The sequence below is a fragment of the Lathyrus oleraceus genome, chromosome 4, assembly GCF_024323335.1.
Source record: "Lathyrus oleraceus cultivar Zhongwan6 chromosome 4, CAAS_Psat_ZW6_1.0, whole genome shotgun sequence".
NCBI lineage: Eukaryota > Viridiplantae > Streptophyta > Magnoliopsida > Fabales > Fabaceae > Lathyrus > Lathyrus oleraceus.
The window spans coordinates 343669385-343685820 of NC_066582.1; positions in this window are offsets into that span (position 1 = coordinate 343669385).

The following is a 16436-nucleotide window of genomic DNA, read 5'->3' on the forward strand; positions in this document are numbered from 1 at the left end:
GTGTCTATCCACGCATCTGAGCAAAACCATGTCGAAGTATCTCTTGTACAATACATCACCATTCAAGTAGAAATCACCGGCTAATCTTCTTAAAGTCTTCTTATCTTTCAAAGATGCCCCAGGCGGGTAAATCTGACTTTGGAGGAAACATTTGATGTCGTAATACCACGGCTTCTCGTCTTTGATCTCTTCAACAGCAAACACATGAGCTAGCCTATCAAGACGCATCACATATAAATTGGGAACTTCATTCCAATACTTCACTACAATCATTGATGCCAACGTTGCAAGAGCATCTGCCATCCGGTTTTCATCTCGAGGGATATGATGAAACTCAACCTTTGTAAAGAAAGTCAAAATCCTCCTCGCATAATCTCTATATGGTATTAAACCGGGTTGATTTGTCTCCCATTCTCCTTTGATCTAATTTACAACCAAAGTGGAATCACCGAAGACATCCAAATACTTGATTTTGAGATCCATGGCCTCCTCAAGCCCCATAATGCAAGCTTCATATTCTGCCATGTTGTTTGTACATTTGAAAGTCAATCTAGCTGTAAATGGTAGATGCGTGCCTTGAGGAGTAATAATCACTGCTCCAATGCCATTTCCATATTGATTAACAGCTCCATCAAATACCATGCCCCAACGGGAACCAGGTTCTGGCCCTTCTTCAAGCAATAGTTCATCACAATCTTTCATTTTCAAGTGAAAAATCTCTTCATCAGGAAAATCATACTGCACTGACTGATAATCTTCAATCAGTTGGTGAGCCAAATGGTCAGCCAAGATACTACATTTGATCGCTTTCTAAGATCGATATTCAATATCATACTCTGACAACAACATCTGCCAACGGGAAATTCTCCCAGTTAAGGCAGGCTTCTTAAATATATACTTGATTGGATCCATTTTGGACATCAACCAAGTGGTATGATTCAACATATAATGACGCTGACGCTTAGCAGCCCAAGCCAATGTGCAACAAGTTTTCTCAAGCATTGAATACCGAGTCTCACAGTCGGTGAACTTCTTACTGAGGTAGTATTTTGCAAATTCTTTCTTTCCAGTCTCATCTTGCTGACCAAGAACACAACCCATATTATCTTCTAGCATAGTCAAATACATGATCAATGGTCTTCCTTCAACAGGTGGAGACAAAATTGGAAGTTCAAGCAAATATTCCTTGATACTGTCAAATGCTTTCTGGCAGTCTTTGGTCCAATCACAAGACTGATCTTTCTGAAGAAGCTTGGATATAGGCACACATGTGGCAGTCATGTGGGAAATGAATCTGGAAATATAATTCAAGCGGCCGAGAAAACCTCTGACTTGCTTCTCAGTTTTGGACGCAAGCATCTCTTGTATTGCTTTGACCTTGGCAGGATCAACTTCAATACCCTTCTCACTAACAATAAAGCCCAACAATTTACCAGAATGAACACCAAAAGTACACTTATTGGGATTCAAGCGGAGTTTATACTTCCTCAAATGCTGGAATAGCTTCAACAAATGCTCAACATGTTCCTCTTCATCAATTGATTTAGCAATCATGTCATCGACATATACTTCAATCTCTTTATGCATAATATCATGAAAAATAGTAGTCATTGCTCTCTAGTAAGTTGCACCAGCATTCTTTAGACCGAAAGGCATCACTCTATAACAGAATGTTCCCCAGGGTGTAATGAATGTGGTCTTCTCGATATCTTCGAAAGCCATCTTGATCTGATTATATCCGGAAAATCCATCCATAAACGAAAAGACTTTGAATTTAGGAGTATTGTCTACCAACATATCAATGTGTGGCAGAGGGAAATCATCTTTCGGACTGGCTTTGTTCAAATCTCTATAGTTAACACACATGCGGACTTTTCCATCTTTCTTCGACACTAACATAATATTGGCCACCCATTGTGGATACTCAGCATTTACAAGGAAACCGGCATCAATATGCTTTTGAACTTCCTCTTTGATTTTCACAGCCATATCAGGATGCGCTCTTCTCAATTTGTGCTTGACTAGCGCGAATTCTGGCTTCAACAACAATCTATGCTCCACAATCTCTAAATCCAAACCAGGCATGTCTTGATAGGTCTAAGCAAACACATCTTAATACTCTCGAAGAAGATCAATCGACCCCTTCTTAGCCTCTGGACACAATCGAGACCCAATCTTGACTTCCTTCACATCATCCTCGGAACCCAAGTTGACTAGCTCAATCTGCTCTTCGAACGGCTGAATAACCTTCTCATCTTGCTCAAGAAGACGAGACAATTCCTCACTCACTTCTACATCACTTTCATCCTCGACCTCAAACATAGGGAATTCAAAATTTGGAGAAGGAGAAGGATCATTGTATTCAATAGGGTTAGGAACCAACCTGCATAATGATTTGATATTTTGATTTTAGGGAAGTGAATTTGTGACCAAATATTATGTAGATGGACAATTATATTGTTTAATTATGTTTTTTGTGATTACCATTTTCAGAATAAAGCAAAAAGTAAAGATAAACATCAAAGATATGGATGAATAGAATTAATTTTATTGATGATCAATTTAAAATGGCTAAACAATGTTCACTACTCCCTTAGGCATAGGAGAAGGATTTTAAAATATAAAAGCAATTACTTAGATCGATGCAAAATAACAGGAATATCAACAGCAGTCCAATTGTTGCATGTCTTTCTATGCGTCACAAAGTTGGTGCATCCTTCCTCTTCGCTATCCTCTAGCACAGCAACTAAGTGTTGTTCATTGCCATGAATGAACCCTCCACTATGGAAGCTGAGTTGCATATCTTCAGATCTAACAACTGAAGAGCCCTTCAAGAACCCCAAACCAGTTCTTCCTGTGTTGTCGGAGACATCTACCATGCGCCCCCACTGATCAACGGGACCTTCTTCAACAATCTTCTGAGCATTTTTCAAATGAGGACATAGGTGCCCTAACCCTCTTCTCAGCAACAATAGATAAGGCTTGGAACAGAGTTCCAACCTCATCCTCAACTTCAACATACGAGAAAGATGACAGATGGCTAACCAATAGCGCTTTCTCTCCTCCAACAATCACTAGCTTGCCATTCTTGACAAATTTGAGCTTCTAGTGCTGAGTGGAGGTAACAGCTCCTGCCTCATGAATCCATGGCCTTCCCAATAAACAGTTGTAGGCTGGGTGGATATCCATTACTTGAAAAGTAATCTGAAAATCACTCGGACCTATCTTAACTGGAAGGTCCACTTCTCCAATTACCGTTTTGCGCGAGCCATAAAAGGCTTTGACAATTACACCATTGTACCTCATGGGCGCTCCTTGGTAAGATAGCTTCGACAATGTAGACTTTGGAAGCATATTGAGTGACGAACCAGTGTTAACAAGAACATTTGACAAAGCATCTTCTTTGCAGTTCATAGAAATATGCAAATCCAGATTATGATTCCTTCCCTCCTCAGGGAGTTCTTCATCGCAGAAGCTCAAATTATTGCATGAAGTGATGTTAGCCACAATGTGATCAAATTGATCCACAGTAACATCCTGCTCCACATATGCTTGTTCAAGAACTCTCTGTAGTGCTTCTCTGTGCGCTTCAGAATTCAAAAGCAGAGACAACACGGAAATCTTTGAGGGAGTCTAGAGCAGCTGCTCAACCACATTAAATTCACTCCTTTTAATCAATCGGAGTACCTCATCATCATTATTGGCTTTCAAGTTGATGGATTCACCAGACTTATCTTTTGAACAACCAACTGGATCTACATTAGGCATCTCCTCCTTCTAACCAACACTTGTTTCCTCTTTATTTTCCGGGAACATCGGTCCAAATACTCGACCGCTGCGGGTCACCTTCGTCACATCGACAATGCTCACCACTGAACTGGTCGTAGGTAATGGGACCTCTTGACCATTCTTTATCATTGTAGCATTGTATTGGTACGGTACAACCTATATCAGATGAATATAGGACTGAGCCCGCTAACCGTATTACCAACGGCGATACTGATCTTTGACTGACATTCTTGTTGTTGCTGCTATCATACTGGATTACCGAACGCTTTTGCTGCTTGAAAACGGGAACTATGAGATTGACATTGTCATCTACATGACGGGATTGACCAATCTGAATCATGCCTTCATCCATCAGACGCTGGATGTCCCTTTTCACCACATCACACCCTTTTGGGTTCACGCTATAGACAACACAACCATCATGGTCATGTTCACAGTCACTCACCAAACAGATATCTTTGTGCATCTGCACTAAAGATCTTCGGATAAACCGGACATCAAAAACCTTGAATTCACCAGGACAACCGTCCACCATATTCACTGAAGTGTTCCCATGAGCGGGCAAAGGGTTAGCTTTCACATTTGTTCTTTGTTGACGTTGATGTTATTGTTGTTGAATTGGTGTTGCTTGTTGATTAGAAAATATCGGAATTACTGATGATACTTGATGATGATGATGTTGACGGGGTGGTGGATTTCTTCTGATCTGAGGCCTCCTCTGCCTCCCACTGGAAATTGCATTTGCTTTATTGTCTTTCTTCTTGCTTAAACTACTCACATACCTCTTACTCGTTAACGCCTCATCTTTTGACAAACGTCCTTCACGGACCCCTTCTTCAAGTCTCATCCCTATATTTACCATTTCGATAAAATCACTGGGGGCACTAGAGATCATGCGTTCATAATAAAATGAACTCAGGGTTTTCAAGAAGATTTTTGTCATCTCTTTCTCCTCCAAAGGAGGAGTGATCTAGGTAGCCAACTCCCTCCATCACTGCGCATACTCCTTGAATGTCTCTTTATCTTTCTGAGACATAGACCTCAACTGGTCTCTATCCGGCGCCTAGTCCACATTGTACTTGTATTGCTTCACAAAAGCCTTTCCTAAGTCGTTGAAAGTGCGGATGCTTGCACTATCCAACCCCATATACCAACGGAGTGCAGCACCGGTCAAGCTATCCTAGAAGTAGTGAATAAGAAATTAGTCATTATTTGTCTGAGTTGACATCTTGCGGGAATACATCACAAGATGACTGAGTGGACAAGAGTTCCCCTTATATTTTTCAAAGTCAGGCACTTTGAATTTCAACGGGATTTTGACATTGGGTACCAAGCACAATTCAGCAGCACTCTTCCCAAACAGATCTTTACCTCTCAGCGTCTTCAATTCCTTGCGCAGCTCAAGAAACTGGTCTTTCATTTCGTCCATCTTCTCATAGACATCCGGACCCTCAGACGGCTTGGAATGATAGATGGTATCCTTTACACGAGGCAAAGTATGCACAACGGGAGGTGGCACGGACATGACCAGGCTAGATGCCTGCATGGAGGCAAAGGTAGGCGCAAAGCCCTCGGGCACAATGTTGGGCGGCATTCCCCACGGGAATCCGCCAGGCAGGTTCGGTGTGAAGTGGGCGGTAGTAGCAGGCACGGTAGAGGTAACCACTTCTGAGATAACAGTCCTCACGGCAGTCAATCGGGCGATCTCGTCCTTCAGCTCTCTGCTCTCTTGCTTTAAGTGTTCCATAATTCTCTGATGATTGGCTCTGGTGTTGTACCGGTGAGTCAGCTTGGCTAAAGCACGGAAGAACACCAAATCAGACACCTGGAAAAAACCTGCTTATGCAAATGATGCATGAAATGCAATGCTTGATTATTTTTATTTCCAAGGAACTTACTATATCATTTGCAAATATATAATATTTAAATGGCAATTGCAACAATTTGATATGACCAAAAATCTCCTTTTATTTATATAAATTGGAAGGACTACACTGAGTATAATTTCAGAAACCAAATAAAAAATACAAGAGAAAAGGAGACTAGTCATCCTAAGGATCCCAAACAACAATGTCAGAAGACCTGGCTGTAGGCGCGTACTTCCTTCGAATGCGACGGATCTCGGTCTCAAAAGAAGCCTTCATCTGAGTCTTCTCGAGGACAAGCTGATCAATAATCTTCTTCCAAGAAACGGAAGGCTGAGGCATCCTAGAAGATGAAACCTCTGGCTCTCTCTGTCTCTTCATCACTCGGTCTTCAAGTAGCTCGATAAGTGCATCTTTGTCCTTAGACTCCAACTGCAACTCTTCATGCTTCTTACTCAAAGCACGAAAACGCTCTTCCCACATATCCTTCTCTTTCTTCATCTTGGCGAGCGCGTCTTCCAACTCCTCTACATCTTGGTTAGGGAGAGTTAATGGCTCAACCACAACCATAGACATAGGTATTTCACAAGGATAAGGCATCTTCAACTCCATAGCTCTCTTATTCACCCAAAGAGTGTAAGCTTCCAAGGCTACACAATTGCGCGGACCAAGCTCGGATCTTCCTTTCCTATGCACATTATGCCAAACATGCACAATCTTCTGCTTCAAATATTGGGGATCTTTACCCTCTTGATAGAAAAGACCTTCTAACAACATGTTATTAGGTTTGTCTCTCAAGGGGAACCCAAGTTGACGACGAGCCAAAGCAGGGTTGTAGTTAATTCCTCCTTGTGTACCAATGAGAGGCACATTAGAGAATTCAGCACAATTGTCAATAATCTCCAAACTGCTCAATGACAAATCATACCAAACTATATCATCATTAGTGAGAGACATAATTCTCTAAGACCACCTTAGACATTGTTTGTTCTCCACAAAAGCAGGTGTCTGAGGCAAGTGCGAAATAAACCACTTGTACAGAAGAGGAATGCAACAGACAATCGTTCCACCACCTTTAGAATTCCTTAGATGCAAAGAGAAATACATATCACCCAACAAAGTAGGCACAAGATTCTCAATCAAGAAAAGTCTAATGGCGTTAACATCAACAAAACTGTCAATGTTAGGGAACAAAGCTAATCCATAAATGAGCAAAACAAAGATAGCTTCAAAAGCGTCCACACTACCAGCTTGAGCAAAAGTGGTAGCTTTCTTAATGAGGAAAATAGATGGCAACCCAAATAACCCTCCTCTCTTCACCCAATGAGCCTCTATCTCAAACTTCTTCAAGTGAAGAGATTCAACAATAATACTAGACCAGAGAATCTCCTCCAATCCACTAAAAGGCACTCTACTAGAAACAGGTATCCCCAAAAGTTGAGAATACTCCTCCAATGTAGGCACAAGCTGGAAATCTGGGAAAGTGAAACAATGGTAGAGAGGATCATAGAACTACACCAATACACTTAATATTCCTTCAACCACATCAGTAGACAAAACAGACAGAAGCTTCCCATGACGTTGTTTGAAGTCCAAGGGATCTAATACAAAAGATGCTAGCTTCCTTAACTCTTTCAAGTCGGGACTTCTGAAATTATACTTCTTAGTGTTCCTTCGTCCACAACCCATGGTCTGAAAATATTTGCAAATGATACCTTAGTTCCTTGAAATTTTCGTGTGATGAATGTTATGATGTGCATGAATGCATGAATGCAACAATCACAAATAAGGGATCACACAAAAGGCAAACAAAGGTCAAGGGATGAATCAAGTCATTGTCAAGATCAATCATCCATTTTGGTGGATTAGTTTACACCTTATCAACACCCAAGTTCCATTGATATTGACAAGACTTGATTGGATCAACCAAGAATCAAGGGTTTGTTGCAAGTCACGAGCATGGAGTCTGGGTAAGAACCATCCCAAGGGAGTGAACTAAGGATAAAAACCTATAGATCATGTTCTAAAAAGTTCCCAGAGTCTTAATTCCATCTATCGGATATTACAGGTTAAGATGACTGACTCATCGACCCATAATATTCTCAAGGGAAACTCGTCTGAGTGTAGTATCGCGTAACGACTGTTATCAAGTCTACACTTGAACAGTTTCCGTACTACGTCCTAAATAGGCCAAGATGGGTTAAATGTTCCAAGGTCCTCAGCTTCTCAGACCCAATTAGAAATAGTAATGCCTAACCACAAATACTTGTGTGACATTTCCAAATCTAAAGGAGTCTCCACTGAGCAGATGGATCTCAAGCCAACTTGTTAAGGACTACTCCACACAAGTCAAACATGACTATACCATCCTCCTATCTTAATTGCACTCAACTTCGGGTTAGAACTTATCTCACCACTCAGAGATCACCAAGCACAACAAGCAGATTATATCACACATACATATATACAAACATCACATATATACAAATATATTCACACAAAAAGTAGGCTAAACCCACTTGAGACTACTCCCCAGCAGAGTCTCCACTTGATTTTTGTAGCGGGAAATTCATGATCATCAAGCTATTGACAAGCTAGAGATCAATTAACAAGAGTCGCCACCGCGCTTTTATTGTTTCCAAGGGAAAAGGGAAAAAGTACGAACAAAACCCAAAGAGTAAGAAGTTTTCAAATAAAAACTAATAAAAGTCAGAGATCACAGGTAAGGGGGTTGGTTACACTGAGGGAAGGTGTTAGCACCCAAAGTGTCCTAGGTACTCCTAGGGAGCCCTTTTTGTGTGCATATGTATTTTGTACAAAGTGATGTTCACAAACAAATAGAATGGGGGGATGAGAAAATAATTCATTAATTACATTTTTTGTGTTTGACAAGATCTTCGGTCTTGTGCCTACGTACCAACATAAAAATGAGGGATCAAAACCTCGCAGTTCGTGCTACAAATTTCAAAATGAGTGTGTTGATTTTAACAAAATTTAAGTTTGAAAGGCACAAAGGCCTAAAATGATTTGAATGAGTTAGTTCTTTTTGGCTTTTTGAAAGTTTAAGTCAAGTATAGTTAAGTTTATTTATAAGTTTGATTTAAGAAAAAGAAGTTTGAAAATGCAATGGCATAAGGCCAAAGTTTCTATCTTTTTCAAAAAAAGTGGTCAAAGTTTAGAACAAAAGAGGTAATACAAAGAGGATTTTGAAAATGGAGGGAGAGATTTTGAAATTAAAGAAATGAGGAGAAGATGAAGAGATTATCCTATGTACAAAAATTAAAAGTTTAGAGTTGAAAAGATCCGACCAAATGGGTAGCAATCCAATAGACAAGTATGTCAATAGAAACCCAGAATTCCCTTGGATTTTTAGAATCAAACAACACACACGTGTATAATTATATCAATCTTGAAGAGAAAATGCATCAAATAAATATAGCCTCATCCAAGTTTATCCCTTCATGATCTTCTTCAAAATGGCCCATGTACCAGATGAATTCCACAAGTCACAGGTTCAAAATAACAGCTTCACAGTGATCATTTTACATAATAACTTAGAGAGATCTTCAAAGATGTATCAGATAAATTTCAAATTGCAAGCACTTGGTTCTTCAACAAGTTGGCATTGGCCAAGTCCATTAGCAAAGGAAGGTTGCCTAAGTTCTAAGTCCATTTGTCCAAGATAAAACCAACAGTCCACTCAAAAGTTTTTTAGGGTTTTTGTTATTATTATGTGCATTAATTGTCAAAGACCACACAAACAAACAAAGTATACACAAACAAAATATATCACATAATATGGTCCAAATGGACAAAGTGAAAATTGCATTAACATAAACAATTAGAATGATATGAACAATGGCAAATGAAATAGAGTGCTAAAAGTAAATTGCATTAAAGTAAAAGCTTGAAGTTAAAAGTTAGTAGTTAGTAGGTTAATAGTTAGTGTTATTTTGCTTTTCATTTCAAAACATTCTTTGGAGAACACTCAACCCACTTATCACAAGCACGGATCCTTGAACCAAAACATCTTCCAAAGGAAGGAAATAAGGCCAAGTTTCTACACAATACCATGGAAGAGGGGAGACTTACAATCTTACTAACTAGAATGCTTATGCCTTTTATGTCGCAAATTTAGTGCTATGTTAAGCAATTGTAATTGGACTTATGTAGAAGTCACAACTATTTGAGGTCGGGCAATATACTTTTGGTCTTAATGCATGTTGGAGACATAGTATAATGAACTATGCTCATGAAACATACCACACACAAAAAATATGCAAAAGGTGTGGTCTAATCTCATCCATACTCATGTCAATTTTTCAATCAACTAGCATTAGGACTTTGAGATGTCATAGGCCAAATGGAAATAAATGAATGAAGAAGAGGAAAGAGATGAAGTGGGAAGGGGATGAATGAGATCACAAATTGGTCAAAGGAGGACTTTTACCAAATTAATATCATTCATTCATTTTGGGATATGGAATGTACATTCCATCAATCCCCTAAATCCAATGATATTAACTTGACAAAGTCAAATCAACCTTGACCAAGGCCCAACAACAAATAGCAAACTCAAACAAGTCAATACAAATGGTCAACAAAATTAAATTGGCATTTATTCAATTAAAAATAATAAAATAGTGCATTTAAATCAAATATGTTTTGTACAATTCCTAAAATCTCATCAAAACACCAATGAAATGGCAATGGGTTTATCATAGGCCAAACAAGGTCAAAGGACCTTGGAGAAAAAATTTCATAATTTTTGGACATTTAAAAATATTTTTAAGCAATTAAAAACAAATCCAAAATCAATTAATTCATGAAAAATATTAATAATGGTCCAAAAAATAATTTTAATTCAGAATATGAAAGAGAAAAATATTTGAAATTTTTTGGTGAAAGTCCCATATTTTTTGGATCAATACTGAATTTAATGTGAATTATTGAAGAAAATGCAATTAAAATGAAAATTCAGAAATTCTAAATTACGTGGACCATCAGATCTCCCTCATTAATTGAGGTGGCAGATCTGATGGTCCCTAGCGCGCGTTCTACATGGATATTAGTCAACTGCGCTGTACAAATGGTAATTAAAAGGGACGGTCAAGATTAGAACATAATATATAGATCCTGTGGTTCACAGCCTTGCCAAGTCATCGCCGGAGCCAGAGCTCCGGTCATCTTCTCCGGTGGACCTCACCGGACTGGTCAACATGAACCATCACCAAAAAGAAAAATAAGGACATGATCTTGAAGAAAAAGTGGCACTGAGCTCGAATCTGACCTCCATTCACTCCAATTCCAAATATATTGAGAGATATGGGGAATTGAAATTTGAGGTACATGAACTGAGTTGTTTCGATTTGGCCTCAAATCAACTCTATCTTCTTGCCTACATTGGTAGGATTTCAGACAACCAAAGAATCAAAAGAATTGAGCAAGAATTTAAGAGAATCTAAGAATTTAAAATTTCTGGAAAATACCTTCAATGTAGGTCTGGATTCGATGGATCTTGATCTTGTTTGTGCTTGGACTCACTCCACTTGCTTGAAGGGGAAAGATTGAATGGTTTAGAAGCAATGGATTCCTGGAGAATTGATGTCCAAAACAGTGGAGATTTAAGCTCAAATTCAAATGAATTTATCAGGTTTATCCTTTGAGAACGAAGGGTTTGAAGTGGGGGATCAAAGCTGGCGCCAATGTCTTGTGAATTCTGAGCGATTGAAGCACTATTTATAGCTGAATTGGTTGATAATTGCACATTCTCTTTGACTTTCCAATTTTGGCAAATGATGATGCAAGTGTGCATGGGCGCGCATAGGCCCATGAAATGATTGCTAGAGGTCCAAATTTGAAGATCAGATGCTTTGAAGTAGGCTTGGATTTCATGGCAATTGAACATTGATGCTTGAAGTTTGATCCATGCCAAATGATATCAACCTGTTTAAGCCATGTGCAGCCTATTCATTTCAAGTCCAAAATGAATGAATTTGAGCTCTTTGGAAAGGTGAGACCAAGAGGAACAAGTTTGATATTGAAAACTTTTTCATTTGGAGCTTGGAACTTGGAGAAATTTAAGGTGGAAGTTTGGAAATATTTGAAATATCAAAAAAATTCTAAGTGTTAAGCCATATGTCTCAATATTCCACCTTGCTTAACTTTTTATAGGAGCTTCAAATGAGAAACATGTCTACATAAACGTTGTAGATCTCTCAAATACCTTTAAAATGGTCACCAATTTCATGTCATTTGGATTGTAACGTTATGCATTTTTGAAGTTTGGAAAAATCACTTGATCAATGGTATAGGTCAAAAGTGACCTATAATGTAGCCTCATATCACATGCTCAAAAAAGTTGAATTAGCTCCCACTCCAAACATCAAAGTTGAAGCAGACACATTTAATTTGATTTTTCAACTTGGAAATATTCCATATCATAAAAATTGAGCAAGTTATGGCCTTGGGAAGTTGACTTTCAAATTAAGGTTTAGACAAAATGACCTATAATGTTTCAAAATAGAAAATGGTTTTCAAAGCAAACCTAGATCTAGGTCTCAGCATGGAAGTTGTTTGGAATGTCATTTAGAGAAAAAAAATCTTGGGATAAATTTAATATGGTGAAAATTGTAGGAGATAGGGTCTAGGGAGACCCAATTTTGATCAGATGAATTCATCTGGCCAACCATCATCAACCAACTTGCTAACCTTCAATGCTCTTGACTTTCTTGGCTCATGCCAGATCATATATGCATAAGATGATGAATTTTTAAGTGTCCCTTGAGAAATTTGATCAATTGGTGAGATATCTTGTTGGAGAAGTTACTCAAGATACCCAGTCAAACTAGGGTTTCCAAGGCAAATCACCCTCAAACTCTTGAAGAAAAATTGATCAAAATAACATGTAGAGTACATTGTGACTCATATATGATGTTCATAACCATTCTTGAATCAATTCTTGGTTGTGCTCTTTGTTAATGAGGGTCTCAAACCCTAGATGTGAACTTGATGAATCAATGAGATCATGCCCTTCCTACCAAAGAGTTAAGAAAATACAAAGATATATTTTTGGTATTTTGGTTAGTAAAATGATAAAATACAAGTATGATATAATCACAAAGTGCTTGGTGATCTCTCCAAAAACAAACCCAATGAAAAGGGGTAAGGAGGATGCCAAGGTATGATCCCAATGTGAATGCTTATGATGGAATTGCATTAGGGATCTTAGGGTCAAAATTAGGGTCTTACAACTTCCTCGGCAAGTTTCTTCAAAATTTGATCAAATATATCAAGGGATACTTCATTATACATCATCTTATTGATATATGATTCTCCATGGGTCCAAAAGATCAAGAGAACTCCAAGTTTGCAAGTTGGTTCATGGTGGTTGACCAGAGAAAGTCAATTGATCAAAACTGGGGTTCCCTAGTTAAGAGGTCAACTGCCAAGGACCATAACTTGCTCAAATTTTATGGTATCAAGGCCATCCAAGTTTCATGATAAATTTCAAGACGTATTCTCCAAATTTTATTCTTTGAGAAATTTTAAATTTAACTTTCAAGGGCATGTGCCAAGAGGAAACCTTATAGGTCATTTGGGGCCATTACCATTGAACAAGCAATTTTCCTCAACTTCTAAAATGCATAACTCTCTCATGCCAAATCCAAGTGATGTCAAATTTATTACCAAATTGAAGATGATTTCAATATATATATGTTTTATGAAGGAACCATTTTCATTTTAATCTTATAGAAAAAGTTATTCAAGGTGGAAGCAGTGCTCATTTGACTTGGGACTTAGAAAATTTGCAACTATGTTTGATTTCACAAACTTCCACCTTAAAATTCATCATGATCCAAGCTTCAAATGGAAAAGTGTTCAACATGAAAGGTTTTCCCCTTGATCTCACCTTTCCAAAAAGGTTTAGAGAGGGGGTAGGATCATTGTATTTAATGGGTTTGAGAACCGACCTGCATAATGATTTGATATTTTGATTTTAGAGAAGTGGAGTACAAACAAATATTATGCAGTTGGAATATTATTATTTATTTATGCTTTTTTTTTGTGATTACCATTTTCAGAAAAAGCAAAAAGTAAAAATAAAACATCATAGATGTGGATGAATAAAATTGTATTTCATTGATGATAATAAGGAAAATACCCAACAATGTTCACTTTTCCCTTAGGCATAGGAGAAGGATTTTTCTTAAAATAATATGGAAACAAATTACTTAGAACGTTGAATAAGAGTAGGAACATCAAACATAACCGAATTGTTGCAAGTCTGGCGATGCGTCACAAAGTTGGCGCAAGTTTCATCTTCATCACCACTGTCCTTAATAGTGGCAGTTGAGAGTTGATCATTCTCATGAATGAACCCTCCACTGGGGAATATTGGTTATATAACCTTGACATTGACATTGAATGGCCTCGGTTGAAATCCTAGCCCTGCTCTATTTTTGTTCTCGGAGATCTCCGCAACACGACTCCACTTGTTAATGCTTCCAGCTTGAATAGCTTCTTGTGCATCTTTCAAAGAAGACATGGGTGCCCCGACTTTCTTTAGTTCATCGGCAATGGACAAAGCTTGGAACGGGGTTCTAACTTCCTCCTCAGCATCAACATAAGTTAAAGATGACAAATGTGTCACTAATAATGCTTTCTCTCCACCAACAATGACAAGCTTGTCGTTCTTCACAAATTTCAACTTTTGGTGTAGAGTAGATGCCACAGCTCCAGCTTCATGAATCCATGGCCTTCCCAACAAGCAGCTATAGGCCGGGTGGATATCCATTACTTGGAAAGTAGTTTGGAAATCACTCGGACCTATCTTTACTAGAAGGTTCACTTCTCCAATGACAGTTTTACGAGAACCGTCAAACGCTTTAACAACCACGCCATTGTACCTCATTGGGGCACCTTGATAAGAGAGTCTTGACAAAGTGGATTTTGGCATCACATTCAATAATGACCATGTGTCAACCAACACATTGGATAGAGTGTCCTCTTTGTAATTCATCGAAATATGTAATGCCAAATTATAATTTTTGCCTTCCTCGAGAAGCTCTTCATCACAAAAACTCATATTGTTACAAGAAGTGGTGTTGGCAACAATGTGGTCAAACTAATCCATGGTAACATCATGTTCAACATAGGGTTGTTCCAACACTTTCTGCAATGCTTCTCTGTGCGCTTCGGAATTCATCAGCAATGATAGTATAGAAATCTTCGATGGAGTCTAGACCAGTTGCTCTACAACATTGAATTCACTTCTCTTGATTAAACTTAACACCTCGTCATCATCGTTAGTCTTCAACTTGCTGGACTCACCAGACTGACACGTTTGAGCACTAACCGGATTCGCTACTGGAATCTCTACCTTCTTACTTACCGACACATCTTCTATAATCTTCATAAATATTGGACTGAACACACGACCTCTACGGGTCACCTTCGCAATATATGCAATATTTACCACTGAGTCTGCAACTGGTAGAGGAACCTCTTAACCATTTTCTGTCATAGTGGCATTATACTGATATGGCACGGCTTTATCGGATGAGTAAGGGACACGGCTCGCCAACCGTATAACCAACAGAGATACCGATCTATTGACATTGTTGTTGTTGTTGTAATCCAACTGAATGATTACTCGCTCAGGGGTCATGAATACTGGAACAATCACATTCACATCATCTCATATATCCCTCGATTGTTGAATCTGGATTACATTGTCATCCATCAACTTTTGGATATCCCTTTTGACAATCATACACCCACGAGGGTTCATGCTATAGATTACACAACCATCATGGTCATGTTCACAGACACTAATTAAACATAAAGTCTTATGTATCTCCATCAAAGATCTTCGGATACGTCTCACATTAAAAACTCAGAAATTCCCTGGACAGCCATCCACCATGTTGACAGAAGTGTTACCATGAGCAGGCAACGTATTGGCTTTCACATTTGGCGCTTTGTCCTCAAAGGACACCATACCTCTCTTTACAAGCTTCTGAACTTCATATTTTAGAGGATAACAATTCTCTGTATCATGGCCAGGGGATCCCTGGTGAAAAGCACAATGAAGATCAGGCTTGAACCACCATGGTAGTGGCTCAGGGATTTGCGGAGGATTTCTTGGCTGAATGAGATTCTTGAGGACCAGTGACGGGTATAACTTTGCATAAGTCATGGAAATAGGGTCAAAGGAGACCTTCTTACTCTCAAAATTTTGTTGGTGATGATTGTTGTTGTTGTAGTTGGTTCTTTGTTGCAGTTGATTTTTCCAACAATTCCAACAATCAATCAGTTCCAATTATTGAGGAAACTTGATATTGATGTTGACGAGGTTGAGAATTCCTTCTGACATGAGGCCTCCTCTGCTTCCCCACTGACACTGAGTTAGTTTCTCCTTCCTTGCTCTTGGAGAAATTCCCACCATATTTCTTGTTGGCGGATGCTTCTTCTTTAGACAAACGTCCTTCACGGACTCCTTCCTCTAGCCTCATCCCCATGTTTACCATTTCGGTAAAATCATTGGGAGCACTCATAATAAATGTCTTCAAGAATATCTTCATCATTTCTTTCTCGTCAAGAGGTGTACTTATCTGGGCAGCCAGTTCTCTCCATCTCTGGGCGTACTCTTTGAATGTCTCTTTATCCTTCTGAGACATAAACCTTAATTGGTCTCTATCAGGCGCCATATCCACATTGTGCTTATACTGCTTGACAAAGGCTTCACCCAAGTCATTGAAAGTACATATGCTTGCACTG